Below are 18864 nucleotides of genomic sequence, written 5' to 3'. Positions count from 1 at the left end.
CTACTACAAGCGAGGTTCAGCCAAAGTGTATAACAAGTTGCTATAAGGAACCATTCATTGTACAGCTCAACAATTCAAGAGGTGAATTCCACCTGAGGCAGATCCAATTCCAAAGCATCAAACATGTACTTTACAAATGGCCTCAAACTTATGTTAATATTTATACGAAATGCTTTTCCTCTCAAAGGATCCTGAACCAAACAACTTTATTTTTTTTTTGCTCTGGTGCATCTCAGGAGTTGACTTTCTTTAATTTGCTTCCCCCCTCAGAGTAGCCTGGAGCTTTGGGGGAGTGAGCATGAATCAGGCAAGAAAGTGTGAGAATAAAAGACTATTCCCTTCCAGATCTTCACCAATTAACTTTCTTTTATTCATTTACAGGATGAGGGTGTCTCTGGCTCAGCCAGCATTTTGTGCCGATCCATAATTGCCCAGAGGGCAGTTAAGAGTCCACCATATTGCTGTGGGCCTGGAGTCACATGTCGGCCAGACCAGGTAACGATGGCAGTTTCCTTCCCTAAAGGATACTAGTGAACCAGATGGGTTTTTCCCTGACAATCAGCAATGGATTCATGATGATCATTCGACTCTTAATTTCAGATTTTTATCACATTCAAATTCCACCTTCTGCCATGGTAGGATTCAAACCTGGGTCCCCCGAACATGAGATAGGTCTCTGGATTTAAAAAACAGTGATAATACCACTAGGCCTTCACTTCCCACCGCTTGAATTGGCCTTCTCACCCCTAGGAGAAAGTGAGGACTGCAGATGCTGGAGACCAGAGTTGAAAAGTGTGGTGCTGGAAAAGTGCAGCAGGCCAGGCAGCATCTGAGGAGCAGGGGAATTGACGTTTCGGGCATAAGCCCTTCTTCAGGAATGAGGCTAGTGTGCCAAGCGGCATGAGATAAAAGGTGGAGGGGGGGATTTTGGGGGAGGGGCCCTGGGAATATGATAAGTGGAAGGAGGTGAGGGTGAGGGTGATAGGCTGGAGAGGGGGTGGATGCGGAGAGGTCGGGAAGAAGATTGCAGGTCAAGAGGGTGGTGCTGAATTCGGGGGTTGGGACTGAGATAAGGTGGGGGGAGGGGAATGAGGAAGCTGGAGAAATCTACATTCACCTGCCCCCTCCCCGCCCCCCCCCCCCCCCCCCCACCCCACCCACCTTGGCACACCAGCCTCATTCCTGAAGAAGTGCTTATGCCCGAAACATCAATTCTCTTGCTCCTTGGATGCTGCCTTCTCACCCCTAGGCCAATTAGGACTCAAGTAGAAAATGAATGGCCACTTAAGATATTACTCCCTTTTACCGGCATCTTAATGGTGGGTTGGGTATTGGGGTTGGGGAAGTGTGGTTTTGGCCCTGCAGGAATCCTCCATGTCCACCTAAAAATCCAACCTTCTTTGCTCGGATTCTTCTGACCAGCCTAGGTGAGCCTGCCCAGCTCACTTCTCTTCCAGAGACAGTTTCTCGTCATTGTTGCATTTCTGCAGTCTCACCAATGGCCACTGCTCTCTTTGTGCTGCTGGGACTCAAGATCTGCTGACTCACTGATTGTCCGGCAGTTTTGAGAGGCAAGCTCTTTCCATTCAAAAACATAGGAATACCAATCGAATGTAGCAGACTCCCTGAAAACCTTTAGTCCTGTCAGGAATTGGCAGTGTTGGAGTTGCAAACAGCTTTTGACACAGCAGCCACTAGGCAGCTTAGTTGATAGGAATACTGCTGCATCCATTAAATTCAGACGCAAGTCATTGCAAAATGTTATATCAAGCAAAATCCATGACAGCTGTTAATGGTTGTAAAGTGAATATTCCAGGAGTCAAACCACTCAGCTTTAAGCAATACAGGATTTATTTACACAATATGGCTGAAACATGAATAAAAGAAAACAGAATTTAGAGTACCTTAACTATTTGTTTCTATCGCAACTTAATGAAGAAGCTGTTCCAATCCTCACAATATACCCTAAACATATCCCTGGTAAATGGTAAATTCAAACACAGAGTCTGACAGGCAGAAGAGATTTCAGAGAGAAAGTTCAGGCAAGACTGCTGTCAAAGCACTGAACCTCTTTTCCCTGCTGCCAGTAGCTTCTGACTGCCTGCTAAAAACTAAACCAAAGTAGAAAAAACCTGAACTGGGGGAATTAGTTACTTCCCCTTCATTGTATAACTGTCTCAGAAAAAAACCTAAAGGCCACACCTGATTGTTGACTTAGGTAGTGTCTGTTAGCCAATTTGGTACCGTTGACTTTATAACCCCTTTTTTTAAAAAAACAAGGACAGAATAGTCTTGTTAAAAGAGCAGCATCACACCTCCCCCTAAAAAAACCATCAATATACAAAGATGCTTCATTTTAAAACCCCTTAGCCTTACACTGTTCGTACACTACAATACATACACATCACATTGACTACATTGACTATAACCATGTAAACATGAACTACTACATTCCATTTCTGTCTGTTTACTCCTGCCACTGAACACCTCTGTTTCTCACCAAGCCTCAGCAATGCCTCAGCAAACACATTTCCTTGCCCTGTTACATGCACAATTTTCAAACTGAATGGCTGCAATCTAAACAGGCGAGAACATTTGTCCTTAAATTTCGCCCAAAACGTTAATGGGTTACGATTAGTATATATGAATGTCTCAGATACATTTCTGGCAACATAAATGTTGAAGAGTTGTAACGCCAATACCAAGCTCAAAGTCTCCTTCACAATTGTTGAATATTTCTGTTGATGAATTTTCAATTTCCTGAAGAAATATCCACTCGGTCTTTCTACCTAATCGTCATCTTCCTGTATGAGAACAGCACCAATACCCACATTACTCACATCGATAGCTATCTTGAATGGCTTTGTGTAATTAGGTGTGGCAGTGGTTAACACAGCTTTCAGGCTGTCAAATGTCTTCTGACAGTCTGATGTCCACTGAAGCTTCTTGCCTTTCTTTGACAATTCAGTGAATGGAACAGGCACACTGCTAAAATTCGGTACAAATTTCTGATAAAATCCACTCAATCTCAGGAATTGTAGTACTGCTGTGTTCATTGATGGTATGGGAAGCTCCCCAATTACCTTTGGTTTTACATTCCATAGGGCCATCTGTCCGTGTCCAATAACATGGCCCAGGAAGGTGATTTGGGCTTTGTCAAGTTCACTCTTTTAGATTAGATTACTTACAGTGTGGAAACAGGCCATTCAGCCCAACAAGTCCACACCGACCCTCCAAAGAGCAACCTACCCTAGACCCATTACCCTACATTTACCCCTTCACCTAACACTATGGGCAATTTTAGCATGGCCAATTCACATAACCTGCACATTTTTGGACTGTGGGAGGAAACCAGAGCACCCAGAGGAAACCCACACAGACATGGGGAGAATGTGCAAACTCCATACCGACATTTGCCTGAGGCGGGAATTGAACCCAGGTCTCTGGCACCGTGAGGCAGCAGTGCTAACCACTGTGCCATCGTGCCACCCACTCTTAGCCAACTTTATCGCCAAGCCTGCCTTCTAAAGTTGGTCAAATTATTCTGATAAATGTTGCAAATATTCCTTCCATGTGTGACTAAAAATCACCAGGTCATTGATGTAAACCACACAAATGGGTAATCCAGAAATGACTTTATTGATTCATCTTTGAAATGTTGCTGGTATATTTTTCATGCCAAATGGCATGACTTTAAATTGATAAAGTCCATTTGATGTTATGAAAGCTGAAATTGTACCAGCTCTTTCGGTTAAAGGGTCTTGCCAGTATCCTCTGAGTAAATCCAACTTAGAAACATACGTTGCTTGTCCCACGTTTTCAATGCAGTCTTTCAAACATGGAATCAGATGTGAATCAGACTTTGTAACTGCATTGACTTTGCGATAGTCCACACAAAACCGTTAGGTACCATTTGGTTTTGGCACAATTACTATGAGTGAGATTCAGTCATTGCAACTCACTTCGATTATGTCATCTTAGAGTATGCATTCAACCTCTTTTTGAACCTATGTCAACTTTAGAGGGTTAAGTCTATAAGGATGTTGCTGAATTGGAAAAACATTTCTGATATCTACATTTTGCAGAATTAGATTAGTACTTCCCAGCTTATTTCCACATATCTCCTTTCCATTTTTCCAAATAGCAATAACTCCTTCAGGTCATTTCAATTTTTCTCTGAAAGGTACCTCAATACTTTATTCCAATTTTTGACAATTTCTTCATTGTCCAATTTAATTTGAGGAATGTCTAAATCAGAATCCTCTGAATTTTTTTTTGTGTTGTAACTAGGAACACATTCTCATTTTCCCATCAAAATCCCTTTGGAGCATATTCGCATGACACACTGTTTGAGATTTCTTTCTGTCTGGAGTTCTTATCAAATAGTTCAGCTCCCTCAGTCTCCTTTCAACTAGATAAGGTCCACTAAACCTTGCTTTTAAAAGTTCACTTGTCTCTGGAAGCAACATTATCACGTTATCTCCGTTAGCTAAATACTGAGTTTTTGATTTCTTGTCTGCTTCCTGTTTCATCAAATGCGGTGATATTTTTAAATGCTGTCTAGCCAACTCCCCCTCTCTATTTAATCATTTCCTGAAATTTGACACATAGTCCAAATATGTGGTTCTGAATTCTGACTCACTAAATTTCTCCTTAATCAATTTTCATGGGCCTTTCACTTCACGCCTAAAAAACTAATTAGAATGGACTGAATTTGGTCGATTCATTTGGTGCATCTCTGATGACAAGAAGTACAAATGGAATTCCTAATACCAATCAACCTGGAAAGGTGTGAAACCCTTCACTTTGGAAGGTCAAATTTAAATGCAGAATACAGGATTAAAGGCAATATTCTTGGCAGTGTGGAAGAACAGAGGGATCTTGGGATCCATGTCCATAGATCCCTCAAAGTTGCCACTCAGGTTGATAGGGTTGTTAAGAAGGTGTATGGTGTGTTGGTTTTCATGAGCAGGAGGATTGAGTTTAAGAGCCACGAGGTTATGCTGCAGCTCTATAGAGCCCTGGTTAGATTACACTTGGAATATTGTGTTCAGTCTGATTGCCTCATTATAAGAAAGACATGGAAGCTTTAGAGAGGGTGCAGAGGAGATTTACCAGGAGCTAGGACTTTTCTCATCGGAGCAAAGAAGGATGTGAGGTGACTTGATTGAGGTATGCAAGATGTTGAGAGGCACAGATAGAGTGGATAGCCAGAGATTTTTTACTATGGCAGAAATGTCTATCATGGAGGGGCATAATTTTAAAGTATTGGAGGAAGGTTTACGGGAAACGTCAGAGGTAGGTTCTTTATTTAGAGTGGTGTGTGCATGGAATGCACTGCAGTGGTGGTAGAATCAGATACATTAGGGCATTTAAGCAACTCTTGGATAGGCACATGGAAGTTAGTACAATGAAGAGTATGTAGGTTAGTCTGATCTTAGAGTAAGATAAAAGGTTGACACATCATTGAAGGTCAAAGGGCTTGTACTGTGCTGTACTGTTTTCTATATTCTATAAGCCCTCAATATGGTCTTTAATAGCTGATGCCACCTTTGTAGCACTCCCTGCGATTCTGGATGGTACACAGTGGATTGGAATTACTTTATTCCTAAGCTATCCATAACTTTCTTGAATAATTTTGATGTCGAGTTTGACTTTTGATCTGATTGTGTCTCTGTGGGTAGTCCGTATCTAGTGAAACATTTGAGTAATTCTTCTACAATCCTTTTAGCTGTGATATGGTGTAATAGAATGGCCTCTGGAAATCTACTGGACACATCCATTATTGTTAACAAATTTTGATTCCCACATTTTGTTTTGTGTAGGGGTCCTATGCAATCAACTAAGATTCTTGTAAAAAGGTTCCTCAAATGCAGGAATGAGTATTATCAGTGCGGATTTTATTATTCCATCCAGTTTTCCAATTACCTGGCGTGTATGACATGTCTGGCAAAATTCAACTACATCCTTGTGCAGTCCAGGCCAGTAAAATCGTATTTTAGCTTGAGCTTTTCTTACCCCTAAATAACCTCCTACTGGGAGGTCATAAGCTTTCTATAATCCACTGGCAATACAACAATACTTCCCATTTCACATCTGCCAGAATATGTGATGTCCTCCATTTCCTCATTAAGACATAATTTTTAAGATAATAGCAATCAGGAATATACTCAAATTCCTCTTCCACATATGTTTTTTGATACAATTGCTTCAATTTTTCATTTCTCTGTTATAACTCAGTTATCTTCTCTGAATTAAGATATCTACATTGCCCTTTATCTTGATCATTTGATCAAATATGGTCTCTGATAAGTCTGCCTCAACTTTCTTATCTGTACTCTTTGATTTCTCCTTCTGTTTCATCTGGTGACTTTGTGACCTCATTACCACACAGTCAGGAGAAATCTTCAGCTATGCTTTCTGTAATACCAAAATTGCTTGGTTTTCCATTGGCTTTTCAACCACCTTAGGCAGCACTGCTACTGTGACCCAACTATATCATTACCAAGGACAAATTGTATTCCTGGAGTTGAGAGTTCTTCCGGTACTCCTACCACCACTTTTTCACTTTTCACAGGACACTCTAACCTCTTTCTGCAGAATTGAGCACTTTTTGTCTCAATACTAGCATTTTTTCTGGCAATAGTCCATTTGAGTTACATATCTCCTCATCTCTCAACATCAAAGATTGACATGATGCCATATCTGTTGCTACTGTAACCTCTTTATCTGTTGCTCCTGGCCTACCTTCACATGTAAATGATTTGAGAAGATCTGGCACTTCCTCCTTAACCAACTTCTGACCAGTGCAGCTTTTCAGCCTCCACTGTGCTTTCCTTTATTACTCCAACAAAATTCACTGGTTTAATCCTGTTTTGCTTCATTCATCTTCCCAGTGCTTTTCCTAACCCACCAACACTGTGATTTCATGTGGCCCACTTTATTGTAGTGAAAACACTGGAGCTTGTTAACTTCTTTTTCCCCTTCATTGGTTTCCTTTTTACCGTGATAAGTTATCCTTATGATCTTAACTGAGATCTATCTTTCCCTTTCCACGTGAGGATTTCTCTTTTCCTCAATTTCCAATCCCCACGAATTGAAATTGATGTTGGAAGCCAAACTTTGATTAATGGACCAAATCATAATCTAATGCTGCTAATCTTACCATCTTAACTCTTTACTCTTCCACATGAGTTCTCACTACCTCAGGAAGTGAATTTTTGAACTCCTCCAAAATAATCATCTCTCAAAAAGCATCATATGTTTGCTTTATTTTTAATGCCCTTATCCACTAATCAAAAGTATTTTGTTTGTTCCTTTCAAACTCAAAATCTGTTTGACCAGGGTCCTTCCTTCATTTCCTGAAGCACTGTCTAGAGGCTTCTGGCACAAGCTCACATGCACTTAAAATGGCTTTCTTCACCTCCTTGTATGCCCCAGCTACCTCCTCTGATAGTGATGCAAATACCTCACTAGCTCTACCTACCAGCTTTGTTTGGATCAACAAAACCCACATGGTCACTGGTCACTTCATTTCTTTAGCCACCCTCTGAAATGAGATGAAAAAGCCTTTTACATCCTTCTCATCAAATTTATCAATGGTTGGATATATTTAAACAGATCCTCACCAGGCCTTTGGCGACCATGGTTTGTCCATCCTCATAAGCTTACCTTCTGCCTTCACTTCCATCCTTTTAAGCCAACTTTCCTGTCTAAGTGCCAATTCATGAAGTTTAAACTCTCTCTCTTTCTCCCTTCTTCTCTCTACTTTTTGTTCTGCTAAAGCGATTCTGTCTTTTTACTTCTTGCTCTGCTTTTAATCAGAATTCAAACTGTTTAATTTATTTTTCTCTTTTCATTTTCCTTTGCCTCATGCTGCTTCATTTTCAATTGAATTATAGCCATTTCCAAAGAATCTGATGGTGTTTCCAGCAAATTTAAATGCTGAGCTATTGCTGTAATTATCTCTCCTTTCCTGACAGGCTCCAACTCCAACTTGTCTGCTAATTCCAGCAGCTTGTCTTGTTCATCTTTTGTAAAGCCCCCAAAATCAATTCTTCCACCCCCGGAAAACTCTTAGTGACTGAAAGAGTCTTTATTACACCAAGCATTGTTTAACTCAACTGAATTCAACACCCGGAACAAAAGACACTAGCACCTACCACTCACTGCCTTTGATTCCAACAATCCTAATCCCAAATTAGAAATATGGAATTAATCCCACCAAGAGCCCCCTTGACTGTTTTGGACCAGGCCAGACCCCTCAAGATATTTTAAGAAGGTAACCCAGACCTTAACTTTTATTTTTTTTAAAGGCAAATCTAAAGTGGATATTCCAGGAGTGATGTAGTTGGTCAAACCACTCGGCTTTAAGCAATACAGGATTCATTTACACACTACGGATGAAACAAAATCAAAAGGAAACCAAATTTAGAATAACCTATTTGAAAACCTGACCGACTCTGTCGCAACTTAACAAAGGAGCTGTTCCAATCCCTGCAACACCCCCTAAACACACCCTTTGGCAAATGGTAAATTCAAATGTAGGAGAGATTTCAGAGAGAAAGTTCAGGCAAGACTGCTGTTGAAGCACTGAACCTCTTTTCGCTGTAGCTGTTTCTCTGCTACCTGTAGCTTCTGATTACCTGCTAAAAACTAAACCAAACTAGAAAAAACCTGAACTGGGAGAACCAGCCACTCCCCTTTCATTATACAGCTGTTTAGAAAAAACTGACGGCCACCTCTGATTGTTGACTTCGGCAGTGTCTGTTAGCCATTTCGCCACCCCCTTACAACCCCTTTTGATAAAGAACCACAGACAGAAATACCTTGTTAAAAGGGCAGCATCACCACACTAATGAATGACAATAGCAGTTTTTAAACATGAAAATTTTTCTACAAGGTGATGGCACAGTACTTCTGGCTAATATATTTTATAAATGCAAACTCCAAAACGTTATCAAATTCATGGGATTGTACAGTGAGTTTTTTTTTCTTTGCAAGTTTCCTGTGAGAAGCATAATCTGAAGAATGTTAGCTGCTCAAGGATTGTATTGATTGCTTCATTTCTAACAGTTCTCTTGGTTTGAACTGTGAGGTGTCCAGATATAATAGTAACACAAAATTCTGATTTTATTCAAGTAGTTCTAAGTAATGACATCACCCATTCCATCCAGTACAGCTAGAACAGTGGCATTTACACTGCAAGGTGGCAAATTGTCCAAGTAAATTATGACTCCAAAAACAGGACAAATCAAACATGGTCAATTACTTGCGATTATCAGCAATGTTATGGGTAGGATCATCAACAGTGTGTTCCAATGACAATTATTTAGCAGCAACCTGTTGATGCTCAATCTGTGTTCTGCAAGTGTTATTCTGCTCATGACCTCAATACAACCTTTTGCTAAATGCAGATAAAAGAGCTGAACACAAGAGGTTGTAAAGGTAACTGACTGTTGCAGCAAGGATGCCTCGTAAAAGTGAAGTCAATGAGAATCAAGGGGAGAATTCTTCACTGCTGGAGCCAATGCCTAGCCCAAAGAAGATGGTTGTGGTTGTTAGAGATCAATCAGCTCTGATCTAGGACATTTCTACATGAATTCCTCAGGATAGTGTCCTAGTTCAAGCCACTTCCACCTACTTTACTAATGGATATCCCTCCAACATAATATCAGATGTGGGGATGTTCACAAGTAGTTGTGCATTGTCCTGAATCTTCCATGACTCATCAGACACTGAAGTGGTTCATTGTCTGGCCTTGGGCTAACAAGTAAGATGTAACATTTACACATGGGTGCCAAGCAATGACAATCTCCAACAAAAAAACAATCTGAACATCTCCCATTGATATTCAATGGCCTCTCCAACACTGAATCCTTTACTATCAAGATCCTAAGGATTTCTGTTGACTGGAAATTGGTCCATTTATGTAAATATCATGGCCTAAACAGGTTGGTAGGTAAGAGGTTGGGAGCTCTGTGGAGATTAACTCATTTTGTGACTTGCCAAAGCTGCCCAACAATCTCAAAGGCACAAGTCAGGAGTTTGATGGAATACTCATCATTTTCCAGGATGTGTGCAGCCTCAACAACACTCAACATACTTGCTATGATCCAGGATAAAGCAGCACATTTGATTTGCCCCTCATACACCATATTCAACATTCATTATCTCCTCAACTGGCTCCCAATGGTTGCAGTGTGTACCATCGATCAGATGCACTGCAGCAATGAACCAAAACTTCCACAGTATTATTTCCAAATCCATCATGACCACCTAGGAGAAATTTAACAGCTGTACAGAAATGGCACCACTTGCACATTCCCTTCCAAGCCACACACCATTCTGACTTGGAATGATATCACCATTCCATCACTACCACTCCGAACAGCACTGTGGACATACCTGCATCATATGGTAGCTCAAGGAAATAGCTCATTATCACCTTCTTAGAGGCCATGAGAGATGGACTAGTCAGCGACAATCAAATCTCCTGAAACAATAACTGATACATCACTTACAGAGGGAACAGAGATAATATCATAATGGAATTTTGTTGACTTACTTCCTAACCAAATAGTGGGAGACTTATTATGTCAGGGAAAGGTTACTAACTAAAGGAGCAACAAAATTAGTTTGAGGGACACATCAACAGCACCCGCAATAAAAGAGAGGAGGTCCAAGGTTGCTGCTTTCCAGGTCTCTCACTCTTTCCTGAACATCCTGCTCTGAATTCTGTATGGCCTCAGGTGAACTCTGAACTCTGCCAAAGATGAAAAGAAAAGCAGTCTCCTGTGCCAAACAGGTATAGATATAAGTGATTGAAGAAGTCTGTACCAAACAGGCTTGAATGTAAGTGATTGAAGAAGTCAGTAGCAGGAATGTGGTCCCTCCAACCTAGAGACTATGACCCAAGAGGATTTAGAACCAAATACGAACCTGACAGGTGAGTGGCCAAACATATACACGTCCAAGACTAATTTGTCCATCATTCTCCAGCAAAGCACAACATACTTTATACCTCCATTAATTCCTCTCTGTGCATTCCTGTCTGAACATCTGACAGTCACACCTACTGTTGCCCAATGCTCTCTTGAGCTTATCCTTGACATCACTCTTCACAAGCAGGGTTTTTTTTCTCCTCTTCACACAAGTCATTATGAAGACTCACACCATTGTATTCTCTGTTTGCATGAGAAATGACCACAGAACTTGGTAATAGCTATGGATTTAAGGAGAGAAATTGGTCCTCCAATGCGAAGCACCCTTCTGCTATCATCCGTCCATGTTCATGAGTGTCACTGAGAAAGAAGCCCCATTCCAAGGCTGCAGATGTAAACAACAACCTGTCATGGAAGTGTGAGCTTCCTGAACTACTGATGTTCTGACAGGTCAGGGGAAAGTTGACCTCTGGAAACTGCGTTAGGAGATTCACCTCTTTCCCAACAAGATCTCTGTGTCCATCCCTCTTTGGGGAAGACAGCTGGGTGTTTTCTATCTTGTTGCTGGAGCTGATGGTGTTGATATAACCTCTCCTCTTGCCCATCATCACAGCAAGATGGTGAAGACTGACAGTTGGGAACAGCAGCTGCAGAGGAGTGAATGAAGCAAAGGTAACGGCAGGGAAGAAGTTGCCAATCATCTGTTAAGCAATCGCTGAGAGACATGCTTCCTAGAAAACTGCTCTCCACAGTCCAATGACTTGGAGTGTCATGGTGGCTCAGTAGTAAACACTGATATCTCACAGCACCAGGGACCTGGGTTCAATTCTCCTCAGGTGACTATCTGTGTGGAATTTGAACATTCTCCTGTGTCTGTGTGGATCACCTCTGGGTGATTCAGTTTCCTCCCACAGTACAAAGATGTGCAGGCTGGATGGATTAGCAATGGGAAAAGGTAGGGCATGGGTCTGGGTGGGATGCTTTTCAGAGTGTTGGTCTAGGCTGAAAGGCCTGTTTCCATACTGTAGAGATTCTGTGACTTAGATAAATATTAGCCTTCATTAATGAAATCAGAAGCCGTTGGTGATAATTTTTAACTGTTAAGACTTAAATTAATAAATCATATAAGAATTGGTATTTAAATTTTGATATAATTCTTCTAAAACACATACGTCAATAGTTTACTGTACTCAAAGAAATATATCATTAACTTGCCAAAATACGTTCGACAAAATGCACATTTGTCAGTAAGATAGTTTGTATAAGCAAATTAAAGTGGAAGGGATGATGGAAAGTGTGGCAGTCAAAGATGATTTTCCTGAAAGAAATGAGAAAGGCATTTATTATAGAACTAAATGAATGTTATTTCCATCTTCTTCACTGTCACGATATTGTGACAATGAAATTAAAACAATAATATCTGCAAATCACATAGGCAGCAGTGCTTATGCACTCCCCTCTCCATAATTTATCTGTACACCATGAAAGGCTCTAATCAATCACTAGAAATCCAAATTGTGTGATGGCTTTGGAAATGCTGTGGGACCAGCTTGTCCCTGCTTGTGCCAGAAAGAAGCAGGAACACTCCAAAAATAAAAGCCCAAAACTTCCCTCCCCTGTTCCTGCTGCTGATCTAAAAACTGCTACTTGCAGCAAAACCTCGACACCAGCTCTATGATTGAAAGTGGTGGGAGTCTCCATAATACATGCAAATCAGTTTCCCATGATATCAGTATTACTTTAATTATGAACATTCAGCAAATGATTTGCCCAGGCCGTAGAGGTTAGAAATCATCACTTCTGACAGCATTTGAAGGGCCACTCATTTCCACATGTCATCTGATTTGGACATATATTGTTATCCATTATCATTCTGTCAAAATCCTGGAATTCACTTATCAACAACATTGAATATCTACCACACCACATGGATGAAGTGGCTTAGAAGGTACTTCACCATCAATCCCTCAAGTGCAATTAGGGATTGGAAACTAAAACTGATCTTAATTGCCAGCGATACTCACTCACAAAAACAATTGAAAAAAGACATTCATCCAATTGAAGAAGATTTACTGAGAGTGTTTTTCTAACAAATGTAGTACTTTAATGCTTCATGTTATATACTGCTATTTGGAGCACAGGAGGCTATTTGCTTCACTGAAGACTAGGAGGAATACTGGCCATCCCATTTTACCTGCAGGAAGGAAAGTGGGAGAAACAGTTTCAGCAGTAACAGGTTTGGAAGCTTAAGGAGCAGCTCTGGCTCTGAAGGACCCCCAAAGAGAGGCATAGCTCAGATTTATCCTGTTCAGGAGCTCTACATTGACACTTCAGCAAGGAAGAGCTGACCTTGGTTTTTGGCACAGTAGCCAAAATCATTGTAGGAATTGTGACAGAGATGACAGCTGCAATCATGAACAAGGTCAAAGTGTACCATGTCCATTGTTCCATTGTCACTTTGATGAGGCTGTACCTCAGGAGGAGATCCATGATATCAGCGATACTGAAGTTCACATCAACGTATTCCCCCAGCTTCTCAATGTTATTGGTGCTCAGACACCAGGCTGGGCTTTGACCCAAGAAGAATCGGTGTCACAATCACGTGGGCAGCAGCAATAAATATTGCTTCTAAAGAGCTGACCACATAGTACGTTATAGTACATAATAAAATTGCTCAGTCAGATAACAGCATGTCATGGAGCTGTAAGTGAACATATCTATGCTTGCCAACAAGGTATGATAACTCTTAAGCAGATTGTCATTGTCCTGCATGCATAGACAATTATTTACAAAAAGGTTGGGTTATTAAAGTGAGTATCCCTGTCCTCTTCAGCAGAACTGAAACTTGAAACTTTGTAGAAAAGATTTACAAAGATGTTGTTATCGTCGGAAGATTTGAGCTATTGGGAGAGGTCGAATAGGCTTGGATTACTTTTGCTGGAGCATTGGAGGCTGAGGGGCGACCTTATGGAGGTTTATAAAATCATGTGCGGCATGGATACAATGATCAGCCAAGATCTTCTTCCCAGAGTAAGGAAGTTCAAAACTAGAGGGCGTAAGTTTGAGGTGAGAGGGGAAAGATGTAAAAGGGTCCTAAGGGGCAACCTTTCCATGCAGAGGGTGGTGCATGTATTGACTGAGCTGCCAGAAGAAGTTGTGGAGGCTGGTGCAATGACAATATTTAAAAGGCATCTGGATAGATCTATGAATAGGAAAGATTAGAGGGATATAGGCCAAATGCTGTCAAATGGGAGTAGATTAATTTAGAAAATATGGTCTGCATGGATGAGTTGGACTGAAGGGTCTCTCTCCATGCCATACAACTCTATGACTAAGATCCAAACTTGTGACCAGTCAGCAGTCTCACCTATAGAAGTGCTCCAGTCTTAAATAATTGATCATGAGCAGGCAGCTTGCATTCACCTTATTCCAACTGGAAAACTGATTTTGAGTGCTGATATTAATGGAGCAAATGATGTTGCGCTACTTGTGTAACAATGTTCAAACCATGGAATTAATATTAGAAAAATGTGAAAGACAATGGTACCAAGTAATAGAAATTTATGCAGCAGAGGCTAAGCAGCAACATTTTTTGTCAGGTTGCCATGTTAAATGCATATGGAATTTCTTTAGAAAGGAAAATGGGGAAGAGAAAAAAGCAGGCACTCTGCAGCAGTCAATCTATCTCTAAAACTTCTGTTTCCTGTCCCAAATGAACTCCAAGGGATCCTCTCGCAAGCTAGGGTTTGTAAAGATATTTATCCTGGTTCTGATTCACCCCTTTAAGTCATGAGATTTCCCTTATATCTTAGGTCCAAAGGTAAACTTCAATACTAAAGATATCAATCAATGCATGTTCAAAACAGTGCATAATTTTAAACAAAAAATATTACGCATTTCACTTTCAAGGCTGCAAGCCTATTTCAAATGGATATCAGTCACAAGAGATATCTGATCCTTCTAAGGTGTAAGCTGCCAATCATCAATACTAATGTGAGAACTGGCAATCAAAAATGTTTGGCTTCTCACCACAATGTCCCAGTGATCACGTTGCTTCTGGTATGGTACAATTCAATGTCACATAAAACCCTGTCTCCATAAAATTCAAAATTAGAAAATAATCTAAAGAGGATAGATCAAATCAGTAGAACCATTTAAAAAACCATGAGATCAAACCTCTGCATTTGCGCTAACTAGCTTAGATTGTTAATATTCATGCCCCTGTTGCTGACCACAGTAAATTAACCATTCCTCTTCATGTTGACAGGAACGAAAGGATACCAACCTAAGAAATCCAGAGGTCACGTTATCATGGGAGCTCTGGTCATTATTGGAAAATATTGTTGAACAACATTTACCAACTTAAAGTAATGATTTCTGCTTTTCAATAAATATGCAGCAGCACGCAAGGTTTGAAGATAAAACCAATGCTATAGAAGTACAGGCTGAATGATTGGATATGCATCCTTCACTGTAGTAAATGTTTTTTGTAGACTGGGTGCAAAAATCAGGAAGGATGACTACCCTAAGTATTGCCAACTACGATGATGATACATAGGTTTGAGTGGATAATATCTGAGGATTTTGAAGGAGTTAGACCGATCATTTGGGTCTTCCTCTAGTCTCTGAAAATATCTTATCATGTTAATATAAGTTAAGTTGCTATCTTGTAATGAAGTACATCTTATTTATGGTGAGAGTCTCTTCTTATTAACCTATCAAGTGGTTTCCCAGTCATATTGCAACTGTACACAACGTTGGTAAGTCCAGTTTTGGAATATTGCATTAAATTCTGGTCTCCCTCATTTTCAGAAGGATGTTGTGAAACTTGAAAGGATTCACAAAAGATTTAAAAGGATGTTGCCAGGATAGGAGTGGTTGACCTAAAGGGAGAGGCTGAATAGAACGGGGCCACTTTCCCTGCAGCATCGGAGGCTGAGGGGTGACCTTATAGAGGTTGATAAAATCATGAGTGGCATGGATAGGATAAATAAACAAGGTATTTTCCCTGGGGTGGGGAGCCCAAAACTAGATGATATAGGTTTAAGGTGAGAGGGGAAAGGGACCTAAGGGGCAACCTTTTCATGCAGAGGGTGGTGCATGTACAGAATGAGTTGTCAGAGGAAGTGGTGGAGGCTGGTACAATTGCAATGTTTAAAAGGCATCTGAACAGTAGAAAGTGAGGACTGCAGATGCAGATGAGATCAGAGTCAAGAGTGTGGAGCTGGAAAAGCACAGCGGGTAGGGCAGCATCGGAGGTGTAGGAGAATCGATATTTCGGGCATAAGCTCTTCAGCAGGAATGTATATGAATAGGAAGAATTAGAGGGATATGGGCCAAATGCTGGCAAATGGGATTAGACTTACATTGGATATTACATAGTCAAGTTGGACCAAAAGGTATGCTTCCACGCTCTACGACTCTACCACACCAGACCAAACCAGTCCTGTAGATCCCTATCAGAAAGAGAGTGGTAGCAGCACTACCTTATAGTGAGCATTATTACAATGACATCATACAACATGGTGAGCAGTGGTACAGATTGCTCAATAAACAAAATAAACATATGCAACATCTCCTGTCAGTAGCTTGAAGTGATTAAAAAAAGGCACATTTTAAACTGAGAATTAGCGTTAAACATTACCTGTGAGGCTAAGATGTGAGGAAGTACAGAGAACATCATTAATTGTTGCTGCACACAGCAAAAATGGGCTGAATCTTACCAGAAATCACAAAGTGTCAATATTGCTTAATTTCATGGAAGATTTCTCCCCACGAAGCCTAGTGAGATTCCTCATGACCAATACACTGCAATCTATAGCATCCAAATCATTGTACCCTCCCTCTTGCCACAGGCAGAAGAACTCACCACTGCCAGGACCTCCTCGGATCGCTGGTGCTCATACCATCTTTAAAGCCCAGCAGTGCATTTGGTCAAGCATTGCCAGACAGAATCTGCCCTTCACTGGGCATATATTGTAAGGGGAACACAAAAATAAAGGCTCACACTGCTGATATGTCATTGCACATACAGGTTCACACTCTATTACTATTTAAGAAACAGACTACTTAGCTTACCCATCCTTAGTATTATCCCATCTTAAAACCCTAAGGGAGTGGTCCCCTTTCCCCAATACCCAATGTAGTCCAACATCTTCTCACTGTTCAATATGTGACTATCATATATTGGAAAGCCTTCAAAGTATTCCAAACATTCACTTTTATGAGGTAACAGCTAAAGCAAACAATAAACAAACAGAAGCTGTATTCAACTCTCGGAACAGATAGGGACTGCTTGTTTTCAGCATCTTTGATTTAGATTTCAGCAAGGTTTTGGAGAAGGTTCTGCATGGGAAACTGATAGTGAAGGTCAGAGTCAATGGGATTCAAGGAAGAGCTTGGAGGGCTCCCTGATGTGTTTGCTGGAAGTGTATGTAGAAATGGATTTGAGTTTGATATTTCTATGATGTCTTGGTGAGAGTAACAGATCATTGTGTTGAACACAGTAGCATTGGATCATTCTGAAACCAGATGCCATGGGAACTCTATGTGTAATTCAATGTTGATGAGGCTAAATATATCTTCATGGTAATGGGTTAGCTATCTGGTACACAAAGTACTATTGAGTCCTGACATATTTTTGGAAACAAAGATGAGTTTCATGGTTTAAAACTGTTCATAGGTACATTACAAATGATGAAAATTCTAGCAGAGTGTTTCCATTCATCTTGTGATGGCTTCCCCCAGTAACTGTCACTTGAAATTAAATCCCTTGAAATTATAACCTGTAAAAACATTAACTCCCTATCCTTTCATCTAAAACTGGATCTCTAAAAATCATCTTTTGTGTATGTATAACATGGTAGGTAAAATGTAAAATCCTGATAATTTACTGAAAGAATAAATCTGCAAGATTCTGAAGTTTAAAAGAAGAGCTTTTACAATACAGGGTCAATATCAACAATGTTAAATAATATCAACATTTACTCTTACATTCAGAATCAATAAGTTAAACATAAATGAATATGCAAATTACAGTCCAAACGTTTTATGTGTTATATTACACCTTGAATGGCAATTGCAATGAAAACAAAATTCCATACTGGAACCTTTAACTGTACTGGCATTTGTAAATGTTATTTTAGTTAATAAAGAATTGAGGTATATGAAAATCAAGGATTTTTTGACCAAAACTAATGAGTCAACCTTTATACAAGATACATGAAAAGAGTAACAATTTATAGACAGATCTTATCAATTGGATCAGCTCTCCACTAAGATTGTAATGATCACACTCAATTAAAATATTCTTCATAATCTGGACTTCATCATAAAGAACTTCATTTCATCTCTTCTGGAAGGTAGTCTGATCCCCAGTCAACAGCAGGATATAACCAATTTGAGTTCCATGGGCACAATCTTCACTATGAATGTCACACACCTACAGAACCTTTTCAACTTGGTCTGGATGGGGTAGACTCACCAATGTTGTCTTCCAGTTACAGAAACATTTGAACATGGGAACACCACCACCTTCAAGTTTCCCACCAAGCCATACAAGCTCCTGATTTGGAATATATTGCTGTTCCTTCACTGCCAATGGGCCAAATTCCTGAAAATTCCAAACAGTACTGTGGATGTATCTAAACCATTTGGTCTGCAGCAAACAATAGACAATAGACAATAGGTGTAGGAGTAGGCCATTTGGACCTTTGAGCCAACACCACCATTCATTATGATCATGGCTGATCATCCACAATCTTGTTCCTGCCTTATCCCCATAACCCTTGATTCCACTATCTTTAAGAGCTCTATCCATCTCTTTCTTGAAAGTATCCAGACACTTGGCCTCTACTGCCTTCTGGGGCAGAGCATTTCATATATCCACCACTCTCTGGGGGAAGAAGTTTCTCTCAACTCT

General features: G+C 40.3%; 1 protein-coding gene across 1 annotated transcript in view; it reads right to left on the bottom strand.

The window, feature by feature from the left end:
- Positions 1–18864, bottom strand: part of cbln4 (cerebellin 4 precursor) — a 140922-nt gene that overhangs the window by 249 nt on the left and 121809 nt on the right. The window lies entirely within an intron of this gene.

The sequence above is a fragment of the Hemiscyllium ocellatum genome, chromosome 15, assembly GCF_020745735.1.
Source record: "Hemiscyllium ocellatum isolate sHemOce1 chromosome 15, sHemOce1.pat.X.cur, whole genome shotgun sequence".
Taxonomy (NCBI): domain Eukaryota; kingdom Metazoa; phylum Chordata; class Chondrichthyes; order Orectolobiformes; family Hemiscylliidae; genus Hemiscyllium; species Hemiscyllium ocellatum.
This window is presented reverse-complemented; position numbering and strand designations above follow the sequence as displayed.